Genomic DNA, 13,246 nt, shown 5'->3' on the forward strand with positions numbered 1-13,246 from the left:
AATTGCTCTCTCTTCCACAATGCTAATGTATTCCTATTTTTTATACTTATATATATATATATATATATATATATATATATATATATATATATATATATATATATATATATATATATATATATATATATATATATATATTTTTTTTTTTTATTTTTTTTTTAACTTGTATTTTTCAGTTTAGTTTTTACTTGAGGGGAAAACCAATTTTCTGCATGTTTTTGTTTTTTTAATTATTGAATCCTTAATGTTTTAATTTTTACAATGAGAAAATTATCTCTTCGTAGCATCTGATGGCCATGAGGGTATTAGCTTTCCATCCAAAAGTGCAGCGATAGGACCCAGAAATGTTGCATTTGGAAAGCCTCTTTTATCACGGGATTGCTCAAAATTGTGAGATGCGTTAGTGTCGATATGGCAAATCCAAATTCAGTGCAAGACTCAAATGCATTCGATAGCAACAATCTCGTCTTCAGTCTGACTTTGAAGAGGTTAATGGCGAGATCCACTTCAGGCCACACACACACGCAAACACTCAATGCAGAGGCAGAGGCAGACAATCTTCAAAGTCACAAGGGTGACACCTAGTGTCCAACCCGGCATGCATTGCTACTTCACCCGATGCAGAGAAAGAGAGCGAGAGAGAGAAGAAAAAGACAGCCTTCCCCAACCAGGAGAACAACAATGGCACAATCAATTTGCCCTTTATACTGAAATAGCATTGGACAGTTGAGGCACAATTCAGGTGTGATCCAAACGGTGATCTAAGACTGAGTCACGGCCAATCATTGTTCTGCAATGGCTGCGGCCAAACGCTTTCAAATCTTCTATTGAATAAAAAATGTGGTGAATGCTATCATTAACCTCGACCCCCACATGGCCCTTTTAAAAGCAGTTTTAAACTGGACATAAAAGTAGATTACATGGCATTTGAATCGTATCCAAAGAAAGAATCATGCCTGTGCTGCATACACACCGTTGAAATTCTCCTGCTGCCAAAAACACAGACATATATCTAGCCGTTTTCTCCTTTGTTACACAACCTTAGAAAACAACCAGGTATCAAAAGCAATTTGTTTGCTTCTCCATTACGCTTTTAGAGATGTGCCGTATTCACAAAAGAGCGTGAAGCTCATGAATTCTTAACGTCAGCAAGTTAAACAACTCTAGGCGGTGGCGAGGGACGTTCTTTAAAAAAAAAAATTCTTATGGGGTAGGGAGTGGGGTTTGACTGTAGAAGTCGGTGACACGGTTAATATGACCGTCTCTGGTACTCAAGCAATTGCTTGAAGCTAATTCATTTGTGAATTCATACGACAAAAATGATGGATTTCCAATTACCGTAGTTTTTTTATTCTTTAGTTATGTGACACTAACCTGTGTAAAGTCATCCATATCTTTTCCATAGTGCTTGTCCTCAGTAAATTCATGTGTGAGCTAGAGGCTCTCGTAGATGACTTGTTGGGGTCCGTGTGCGGTCGATTGGTCGCCGGTCTTTTGGTCGCCGGTCTTTTGGTCGCCCCGACCGCGACAACGGGCGACCAAAAGACCGGCGACCAAAAGACCGGCGCCAAAACAAGGTAAAACAACACTGTCTACGCATCAATAAAAGCCAACAATGGCCATGAGCAGTTTCACTGAGCCGACGTGTGAGTGTAGAAGAGTTTGTATGTACATGCGTTGTCCCTTTAAAAAGCTACGTCAGTCAGGGTCTTAACAAGTTCTCCAACAAAAAAACAATAAAAGTCCGGGAAATTTGGAGCTTTTCTTTAGCCTAACAATTAATAGGGCATTAAGTATGACTAAATAGTAATTCACAGTTTGTATTTAGGGAATTTGAGCAACGATTTAAATGGTAATTATCAATAACCTTCCGGGCGACCAAAAGACCGGCGACCAAAAGACCGGCGACCAAAAGACCGGCGACCAAAAGACCGGCGACCAAAAGACCGGCAACCAATCGACCGTTTACCGTTGGGGTCTGGTGTGAGAACAATATAATTATTAATAGCGGGAAAAAATCGCAAAGTCGGAATTCGCGATAAGTGAAAATGCGATAACCGAGGGATTACTGTATTCATATTTTGGGAATGTATTTAAAAAAAATACAAGCATGAGAACATCCAAAGACTACAAACAAAACCGGCACCTGTTATTGTAAGATATTAACAGTTACTATAGCTATACTAAATAACATAACTACAAAAAAGTTGTGCCTTATAGTCAGGGAAACATGGCATATATATTCCTGAACTGTTCTGCATGAACTTTCTTTCTGGGGGGAAAAAATGCAGGTGCGTTCTAACAAATTTATTGGAGAGTGTCTTCGGGGCCAAGCTGTGGTCTGCAAGTTTCTACCCAATTTGAGCTGCTCCGATTCGTAAGGTGCATCAAAAATGTTGAAGAAACATTCACCCCCACTGTGGAGTGCAATCTGGAAAGAAGGGGGGTGTTTTGGGGGTTAGATTTAGCCGCCAGCGGTAGACTCAAACATAAACTAGCGCAATAATTTAGCCACAATGTGTTTTCCCTGGCATATTTCATTTATGAGCTGCAATCTAGCTCTGTATACTTCCTCCTGTTGACGTGTCTTTTGTGGCCTTTATTGATTGGAGCACATTCGAGGTCTTGAAATGTTATGCGGTGAGAGAGTGGTGTCACGCAGAGTCCAACGCTGCATTTGATTTCCAGTCGCTATCGCTTCTCATCGTCTGAATCATATCTATAATTTGGTAATAAGTGATCATTTCTATTCCAAGCACAGTGGCCAATGGTTTGCACATCTGACTCACAGTTCTGTCGTCTGTGTGGAGTTTGCATATTTATATGTTGCGGTCTTTGTTTTGGTTTTATTTTGTTCCGTTTTTTTCCTTACTTTTTATCACTGCCATCCGCAGAATCAAAACAAGAATTAAAACGGGCTGAGTATGGACTTTAACCCCAAATTTTCCCATTTTAACTATTGAGAACCCTCTTAATCGTATTTCCAAGATACACGTTTCTTTACTTTCTAATCAAATATCAGGACCGTTTAATACATAAATAAAAAATGGGCTCAAAGGCTCTGCTGTACATTATTTACACAATTATTTCCAGTGGGGAACATTTTAGATAAATCTCCAATTTTAGACTCACAATCACATTGAATAATATTTCCGCCGTTGTTAAACAGGCAGGGAACGGATCCCACAGCAATTAGTGACAAATCTAAATCCACATTATTGTCCACATGAAGACTGGGAATGAGTAAAACATTGACTGACATAACAGGAAGTGAATAATTAATGGCCTTTTCCTGACACACATATTCCGCATGGTGCTGTATTCACTTCAAGGTTTGTTCTTTAACTTGAAGACGACAGGCAGCGCCAGACTATTGAAGTCCATGGGAATTTCACAAGTTTGCAAGGGGTTTGAAGCTATTTGAAGCACTTGTGTCAGAAAGCTTGAACCGTTGCAGCTGAAAGTACACACGGAATTTTATCTCGTATCGCATATTTCTTTTCGGCTCTCCTGCTGCGGAATGGCACATACGATGGTGTTCTTGTCCCAGAAGCTTACTCCGAATGGAATAGCTGAGCGTGTGTGACAGATGCTGACATTATCACACCTGTGGCCTGCCTGGCGGTCCAACCTGACACCCGTGCAGGAGGTGTCACATGTGGGTATAACACAGCTCCCATACATAGTCAGTTGAGAGCGGGTCCAAGTTAAACAGCCATTGTCCTTTGATAGTCATTTTCATTGTGCTTTTTGTTTTCAATTTTTGCACTTGGTAGTTTAAATCGTGTGCGCCCGATTGGTCGCCGTCTTTTGGTCGCCGGTCGTTTGGTCGCCCCGACCGCGACAACGGGCGACCAAGAGACCGGCGACCAAAAGACAGGCGACAAAACAAGGTAAAACAACACGGTCTACGCATCAATAAAAGCCAACAATGGCCATGAGCAGTTTCACTGAGCCGACGTATAAGAGTTTGTATGTACATGCGTTGTCCCTTTAAGAAGCTACGTCCGTCAGGGTCTTAACAAGTTCTCCAACAAAAAACAATAAAAGTCCGGGAAATTTGGAGCTTTTCTTTAGCCTAATAATTAATAGGGCATTAAGTATGACTAAATAGTAATCAGCAGTTTGTATTTAGGGAATTTGAGCAACGATTTAAATGGTAATTATCACTTACCTTCCGGGCGACCAAAAGACCGGCGACCAATCGACCGTGTACCGTTTAAATTGTGGATCCCGTCCTTGTTTGTTGAATGAAACTAAGAATTAAACCTGACTGACCTGTCATGGCATTGGACAGTTGTCAATGCTGAAGTTCTGTTTTTCCAGTTTAGAGCAGAAATTGTTGTTTCTCATTGTAATTCTGTTAAAAAAACGGATTGTTTCCAAACCATTTTTCCTTCACAACTTTCTGTAGTCCTCATTAAGTTAGTAAGTGAACTGCATTGCATCCTTCCTGACTCAGTACACTGGTAGCCAGCCAAACGGACCACATCTCTTGACGAACATCTATTCATATTCAAGGCCAATTTTAATCATCAGTGAACACTAAAGGCATGTTTTCGAGGCATGAGTGAGAGGAAGAACAGAATGGCTCTTCCCAAAAGCAGTGTTAGTTGGATTAATCACGGCCCTTTAAAAAAAATGCATGATTATTTCAAAATGAATGATTCTCTTTGGGAAAATGACACACCGGAACTAAAAGAGTTCAAAACAAAGGTCCAACTGGAGTGTTCGTTTATAGATTGTGAGATCAATTATCTTGTTTTCCATTCAACATCATTGCTGATTGCTTGTGATTGGCACAAACAGAATGCCTGAATATGTAATGCAGTGTCATTTGTGGGACGTTGTTTCCATCTCTGCCCCCTCGTACTCCCCTTTGTCTCTACACTGACCCCTTTGGAGTATTTGTGTATGTATTTTATATCACATTTTACTATTCAAGACCAATGAGTGCGCCCGCATACTTTTTTTGTTTTGCTTTCTTCATCAGAACGAAGCCAGCGAATGGAGACATCGTATTCTCGCTCTGTCCTTATATCTGTCTGAGTGGGCACAGCCACCCCTGCAGGCACCCATATGCTGGCTGTGTGATAAATGCAGCAGCAAAGGGAGGGGGTCTTGAGTAGTATAGCTTTTCAGAAGGGCCTTCTGCATACGATGCCGTTGCTCTGTGATGGACTCATTTAAGTTGTTGCACTCCATCACCTAACAACGGGCTCAGCAACATCCCATTCTAAATGTTTGAACTATCAGCTTGTCAGTGCCTAATCTTCATTTTTACGCTCACGTCGTTTACGACAAATCTGCAGGCTGTTTTGTCAGATTGCGTCGGGGGCGAGATAAGAGGTGAGAAGCTTTCTGGTGCCTATTTGTCTACAGTAAGCAACGGCAATCTTTGAGTGTGCGTGCATGTCAGCAGCATGTGTCGGAAGGCAATTCTCCTCCTCGTGAAGATGTGAATCCAAAATAACAGGCATTCAGGCAGAAAAGCAGGGAGGGGAGCGTTTGAGAGGGAGTGAAAAAAAAAATCATGCTATGTTATCCCAGCAAAAACCTGACAACCCACCCCCGAGACTGATCTGGCTTAGCATTCGGTGCGGTAAGGGGCTTGTTTGTGCTTCTATGATTGCAGCGGGCTGGGTAGGTTGGCGTCATAATAGTCCAAGCACAGAACATACCTAAAGGAGCCCGATTGCCTTGGGATGCCACTGCTGTCCCTCTATCTGGACACACCAAAGGCAGCCGTGCATCTCCTGGCTGGTCACCTCCAATGTTTCCTCCCCTGCAGGATGAGGTTTATTAATTGTGCTTAGGCCGCTTGCACAGACATTGTGAATTCCGCTCGAGTATCCCGGAATGCAATTAGACCTCAGCCATTAGATCGAACGACACGCGTCTACCGCCTCATGGCTGGTCTGGAATTATAGTCACGGGAGGGAGAAAAAAAAGGAAGAAATCTGCATGGAAATTAGTTTTTTTTTCTAAGCCATTGGCATTGGACGTGGTGTGAGGCGCTATGTGGAGGTGGAAGCGCTGTTTCCTGGTGCTTGTAGTAAAAATGTTGAATGGTGCTTGATTTTATGGGGAGCGTGTGCCCCACATGCTAGCATGCATAGACAATGTTCTATTTTTTTGTTTTGTTTGGAATTTGGTTTGCCTTTTATAAGGTCACTTGAATTCCTACTTGCTATGTTTTTTGGCATTACTTGAACTGTGCTTACAGTTAAGCAAGTTTATTTAAAAGGACCTTCCTTTTTGTTGTGGTATATCCTGTATTATTGATTTTAAATTTGTAATCTTAAGTGGTGCATGACAAACTGCCAAGGCATGCTTCTAAACAAAAGACTGAGGGGAAAAGTCAGAAAAATGGACAGAGAATGACAAAGTGGAAGAACAGCATTCTAAAGACAACTTTAGAATTCAGGTAGTAGGCAAGACAAAGCACGGCAGCAATGTAGTTCACAAATCCCTAAAAAGCATATGGAGAGCAAAACAATGGATGACATAATTGGACCACACAATAACCTGTAAAGAAGCACATCGTGAATGCTAAGCAGAGCTTTCAGCATTAAGCCAAAGTCATCCATATAGTAATGAAAGTGAATACATAATGTCCATCCATGTCTTCAGATGTTACAGTTCTCAACTAATCTGTTAACTGTAGGATGAAGTACTTTGGAATAAATTCAGATAGCCCCTTCTGAATTAAGCCATTTTAGCTCATATTTACACCGCGACTAAACACTTCCACCGGCGTGCTCTCGGACTGTGTGGACAGGTAAAGTTTGGTCGAATCCGTGTAGGTTTGGAGCTAGCTTTGCAGCCCAATCAGGGTGGCACAGACCTTTCCCTTTCCAAAATTCAAGGAAGCCCGAAGCTGCCGATGACTGAAGGGCAGCGTTCTCCTTCCTTCTGCCTTTTAAACTTCATTATCTATCAGCTTCAAACTTCAGGCTGCTGCCGCTGACTCATTCCTTTCCTGATGCATGTGAGAATACATGCATGTGCCTAGCCATCATCCTGGCTTTGAAGCTAAATATACCGACATATTTAATATGATAATCCTTTCACCTGGTGGCTTCATTATCTCCCGTTGCTTAGCATTCAGTGTGATGGTCGTGCTGGGTTTTTTTTTTTGGAGCCGAAGGCGGCTTGGGCCCGAGGCAATGGGGATTCCTTTGCCCTGTGTGTCAGCTCCTGTTTACCCGGGCCTGGGGAACGAGGGTGGATCACAGCATTTCATAATCCGCTGGCCATACAGCAGAGTGAGGGCGGAAAAATAATTCTCTTTGTGTCAACAGTTATTTCGTTCACGGCCGCTGCAGTACAGCGAGCGAGGAAGAGCGATGACCATACTGGGGACTTACAGCTTCTTGATTGGCTTTCTGTGTTTCTCTTTTATATTGAATCCTGATACTGTATATACAATACAAGCTGTGCAATGAGTTTCATGTCTGACTTCTTCCAAAAAAACGAATCCTAGCATCCTCTATTGAAACTTTAACGCTGCTTAACACCCCTAGGCTGTTATTCAAGTTGTTCAAGAATGAGTCTAAAAGGTTTGTACAGCACAATAAATGTTTGATAATTTGCGAAAAAGATGGACAAATAATTTAAAATTATATTATTTGTCCAAACATTGTCTCAAACTGCAGTTTCTGCAATTGACAGCCTAAACTATGGTCAGAAATAGGCAGTAGATGAATGCAGAACAGGGGAAAAAATATCCACGCTGCTTGATGGGTGACACGGTGACCGAGTGGTTAGCAAATTGGTCTCACAGTTCTGGGGTCTATGGTTTGATCCCTTGTGGGTCCTTGCTGTCTGGAGTTTGCTTGTCCTCCCTTGGGTTTTCTCCAGGTACTCCAGTTTCCTCCCACAGCCCCAAAACATCCATGGTGGGCTGGTTGAACACTAGATTGCCCCTAGGTATGAGTGTGAATTGTTTTCCGTCTCCTCGCGTCCTGCGATTGGCTGGCCACCAATTCAGGATGTCCACCGCCTGATGTCCACAGTTGGTGGGTTTAGGTTCTAGTATTACCTGTGGCCCTTGTGAGGATAAGATGTTCAGAGAATGAATGAATGAATATTTTTTATATACATTTGAGCATTTTCCAAATAATTTCAAACATGGCATATTCTTAGTAACCTTCTGTATGGTTTGTTTTAAATATTCTACATAGGTATATTCATCTTTCTTGCCTGGAAAAAGTCAGGCTCCAACATAATACATGTTTTTATTCCATATACCAAGTAATCCACAAGACAACACGTTTTTTTTAGCAATCCCCTGTCCAGCATCAACAAGTGCCCATCAATGTGTATTTACAGCGATGTGAATATTGCATGCTGAGTCCACCTGTGCCTCGTCCCTCAGTAATCATCAGCGTGGAATACTGTTGACAGGCGCCTCATTACGGCTCATTGCCTTCAACAGGGAAAACATTCAACGTACACTTTGCTCACCCTGACTAATATCTGCAGGGCACACGTTGCAAAGGCGGGATCGTGCTCAGGTGGATAAAGAACGACTTTGCCAGTCGTAACCCTTGTGGATTAACCGCTGCCTTTTCTTCACTGATAAGGATTCTAACTGCACTTCCTGAAAAGTCTATTGTTGGGCAATGAAACTAAATAGCTGACACTGTGCCCCATTTTGGCAGTGTTTAGTTTGTCAGTTTACTTCAATAGAAATGTGTTTTTTGGTTTGATTTTTGCTAAACGTCCCATAAGGTATAGGTGTGAAATAAGCTATAGACGATGATCAATCCTATTGAAGACATAGCCTCAGTTTATTTGTGTATCATGTGATTTGTGTGTGCTTGTCATAGTCATGAATTCAAGAAGTTCCTTGAAGAGAGAGGACAGGAATTCCCACCCAATTGTGTTGGGCTATTTATGTCTGTGTTTGTTTTTGGACACGTGACATCACACATTGGGACGAACGTAATCATTCCGAGCTGCTCTGCATTTCCCCAGACAGAGCAACCGCCCGCCCTGCGCCGCCATCGGCCTAACAGGCCTGGATGTTAGATGAGGTTGTAATGAGATCAAGTTGAGCCTGAGCAACTAATCTGATATTTCACCTCAGCGAGAGATGAGAAAGATATAAAAATGTATCAGGAGTGGGCACTAAGAGGATTAAAGTATGCAAACGGATGTGCGGCATTTTTAATCCACTCGTGCTTAACCCTATCAAACTGTCCCAAAAAATGCCACAGAGACAACAATAAATATGTAGGGCTAATGCTTTGATGTAGAATTTGCACACAAATACAATTATGCTTTTCTCGTGGAGGGAAAAGGTGGAAAGGGAGTTTAGAATAACATTCTTATCCTTTTACAAATAACGTGTATAATTAAGTCATCAATGAATCAGACATTTTATTTAGGACGAGAGCAGGGAATGCAAATGCCTGGCACAAAAGCAAAAGTTAAGATTAAACCCCTAGAAGTCGGAAGTGCTATGTAGACTACTAGGGCAACATATTGGATTATAAAATCATACACTATTTCAAAACATTAGCAAAACCACCTACCGGCAAAAAAAAACGTTAACGTTAATGTTAGTGCCTTCCTCGCTTGGCTAGTGAAGCAAATGCACAGTAAGACACCAAGGTGACACGACGTAGGAGTCAATTTTTCACAAAGTAGGTAGTAATTAATAAGGATGTCAAATTCCGATCGCATCCGCGCCTTCATTTTTCTTCTTAATTGGGAGATCATTTGGAATTTGGATTGGTAGCAGATCACATATAATGATGATTGACACCTGTGATTCCTTTGCCTGTCTCCACTCACCATTTTATTAATGGCCCTGCCCTTCTGTAAGGTTACCGACGTCTTCTACACATGAGCTCTGATGCCAAGAAAAAAGGTTAAGATCCAACACATGGCCCCGATTGTTAGGCTGGTGGGGAAGCACCCCTTGTGTGTGGGTGTGTGTGTGTATATATAGTGTATATATATATTTTTTAAATCTCTATATTTTCTGTCATGTGTGTGTGTACGTAGGGCTGAGGTCACTGATCGACCCATGTTTTATGTTAACTTTCACAAAATCTCAGGATTTAGTTTTGTGCTCCAAATAAGATTATTATTGATTTCAAACAACATTTGAGCTAAAAAAAATCCCAGGCAGATGAGGTCAAAAAGCCAAACACTAAAGGCATCTGACAACACCCAGTCACTCTCTTCTGCTCTTTTTTTTTTGTTTTTCACTAACCTTTGTGAAAGTTTTGCCATTTTGTTTTACTTCAAAACAAGACCGGTATTGATTTTTGACTTGCTGTTTTTCTAAGGTAGCTCGGGTCATTTGTTTTAGTATTCTTTTTTTGTGTGTCTGTGTAGTGATGCATTTAATCTGATAATCAGCTATTGCTTTATTCCTGCATGTGATATCATATTATTATTGAATACCTACAATCAAATAATGTATGTCGTGAATGGGGCACATTACAGATGATGTGATTTGGAAACTCCAACAGCTGCAGAAATACCGTAGCAGCCGAGCTCACCGTTGACTTACTATGATTGGCTGCTCTGCGAAATGGAAATGGACTTTTATTATCAAATTAGTCGTGGCGAATTAAAGTACTGTTGTTCGTCCTGTCCTCTCATCTGTAATTGCGTTCCCTAGCGGCGACCACGTTGTAGATTTTAACTGGCAATTTCACTTTCACAGTCAATCAGGGATGCGTGCTGGTCTAAGAAAATACATCATCTCAAATATCTTTTAACTTGGAATACTGTGAAAAAGTTAAAATAGACTGCTTCGCTACTTGCCATCCTTCTCACACCCGAATCACACATACAGTGCAAACTTCTTTGGGGTAGCACACCAGATTTTTGCATAAATTGATTATGTGAATGGAGCTTGTGCCCTTGTGGGCATCATAGAGATAGTTTGCACCTTCGCAGATGGCCAGTTCCTCCCCAGCGAGCTGCCATCCCTCACAATTATGTCTGCCAAGTTTGCTGCCTTATATGCTCAACGTACAAATGGAAGGTTCTATGTAGACGGAATGCGTGACATCTTGCTGCACGCCGAATAGCCTGCTTTGCTGTCATGCAACGTGTAATTAAGATCAGTGTGGGTGACACATTTAAATTCCGGTTCCCTAGAAAATACTAGGAGTGAAACCTTCTACATAATTTCGAAATTTCCATGCATCATGTTGCTTATGTAAATAGTTTCATTTGTCTTGTGTATGCTAAGGGAAAGAATCTTGTTTAATGGAATGAAAGGATAACAGATTTCTGATTTTCTAACTGTAATAGTAGAAAAAAGGACTATGTTTAGCAGAAGTAGGTGACATAATCGTTCTCAGGCATTTTTAGATGGCAACATTTTAGCCAATCTCAGATTGGTCACACATTGCTTAGCCACTGAGTTATTTGCGGCTATTGAAGATACAAGTTTCAATAGACCCAGCCAGGAAGGGAATTGCCTTTCTTTAGTCTCAGAGGCAGAAAGACAACAAAAGATTCAACAGGTACAAAAACTATAAAGTGTCAGCCAGGAAAATGTGCAGCTCATAAGGACAAGAACATCTGAAATCCTAAATAAATTCACATTTCTCTCCCATTAAAAAAAGTCAGTTTACAATCATTCTAGCTTGAAACAATTGAAGTCATAAAATAATTACTATCCCTGAATTAATGAGATAATCATGCCTAGGTTAAATGTATCTAAACCTTCTCGCTACATGCATTCTTGAATTGAGAATGTTAATGCTATTTCATTATTATGAAACAATACATGACTATGCATGAATGTAAATGTGATTATAATGTACATACAGGTCAGTGATATAAATATAGCAATCTTGAAATGTAAATTATGCATATATATACACTACTTAAATATGAAATGATAAATTTATTGCACATTATACGATCCAGTGGACCGAAATGTTACTTTAAATCACCTTAAATATTACCTTCTCCTATTGGTTGCAAAGATATGGTGAATAAGGGAATTGAAGTTACTAATAAAATATTATGGACTACTTAATACATTACAATATACCAGCCACTAGCCAAATGCACTAAATACGACTATTGACTTTAAACATTTAGAACAAAGCCACATTCTTGCCTAATAACTGACATCATCTCTTCAAACCTCAATCCGAAGAACCTTAACTGATTTCATGTTCATTGGTACTGCTGGGCCTCCTCGCTGTCGTGTTGCGTCCAAAATTCAAGCTCTCAGCAAAATATCAGACAACCTGCAATGAGAAGTACGAGCCCCCAGAGGGGTTTTGGTGAATTTGCACCACAGGCACTTTCATGGCGGGGCGGGGAGCTGCAGGGCCTAGACAATGCTTCATTTAAGTATGATAACAAACCGGCGGGGATGTATCCAGGGCTTTTTTCTATTGACTTAACAAAAACACTAACCGTTAAAGCTAAAAATTATTTGCTGTTGCTGCGGGCCAAAGAAATCAGGTGCTGTACGTTAAATGCGTCAGTTTCCATGACAACAGGTTTCTGACATTTATACTTGTATTTTATTAGCAAGGGAAATCAGGAATGTTCCAGTCGACAGGTTTCTTTGTGTTGTACTCATTGGCGAAGGGAACTGCCAGATCGTACGCACGGAAGTATTGGGAAATTATCGGAGAGAGAGATTAACTGTTTTTTTTTTTCGGTGCTAAATTTTTTAGCTTTTGATAAGAACTGTATACATGAACAGTGGGAATTTCCTGGCCCAACAACATCTGGCATCCTCCTCTATTGAGAGAAGTGTGGTAGTTGTTCCATTTTTTTTTTAGTATTATGTGTGTCCTCATTAGGGTTATGACGGAAGTCAAATATATCCCCGTTCTCTTTGGCCACAGGTCGAATTCACCCTAGACTAATTGCCAGTTAAGTGCTGATGTGCTAAATGCTTTTTTAATTGCTCTCTGTCTCGGAAACGGATTTTTTTTAGCTTTAATAATATTTGCCCCGGCCCTGATTTACTAACATGTTTTTTTTTCTTCTGAGATAAGCAGAGAACAAGGAAAAAAACTATGTGGGAAGGTAGCTATTTTGGTTGAAGCCATTTTCACATCATTTGGAAAATTATTTCTAGGAACCCAGTCACCTTAAATTATATGTACTGAGGTCAGTCTGTGCATTAGACGGCAACTGTGAAACACAATGAAAACCACAACTTGGCTGTGAGATTTTTGCATATAATTTGGGAATAATTGATTGTAAAAAGGGAATCGTTAGCCAGCAATGTTCGATGTAT

The 13,246-nt window shown here is 40.7% G+C and overlaps 1 protein-coding gene across 2 annotated transcripts in view; it reads left to right on the forward strand.

Moving 5' to 3' along the window:
• tnmd (tenomodulin) overlaps positions 1-13,246 on the forward strand; it is a 152,017-nt gene that overhangs the window by 39,179 nt on the left and 99,592 nt on the right. The window lies entirely within an intron of this gene.

This window comes from Stigmatopora argus, chromosome 9 (assembly GCF_051989625.1).
Source record: "Stigmatopora argus isolate UIUO_Sarg chromosome 9, RoL_Sarg_1.0, whole genome shotgun sequence".
In the NCBI taxonomy this organism is placed as follows: Eukaryota; Metazoa; Chordata; class Actinopteri; order Syngnathiformes; family Syngnathidae; genus Stigmatopora; species Stigmatopora argus.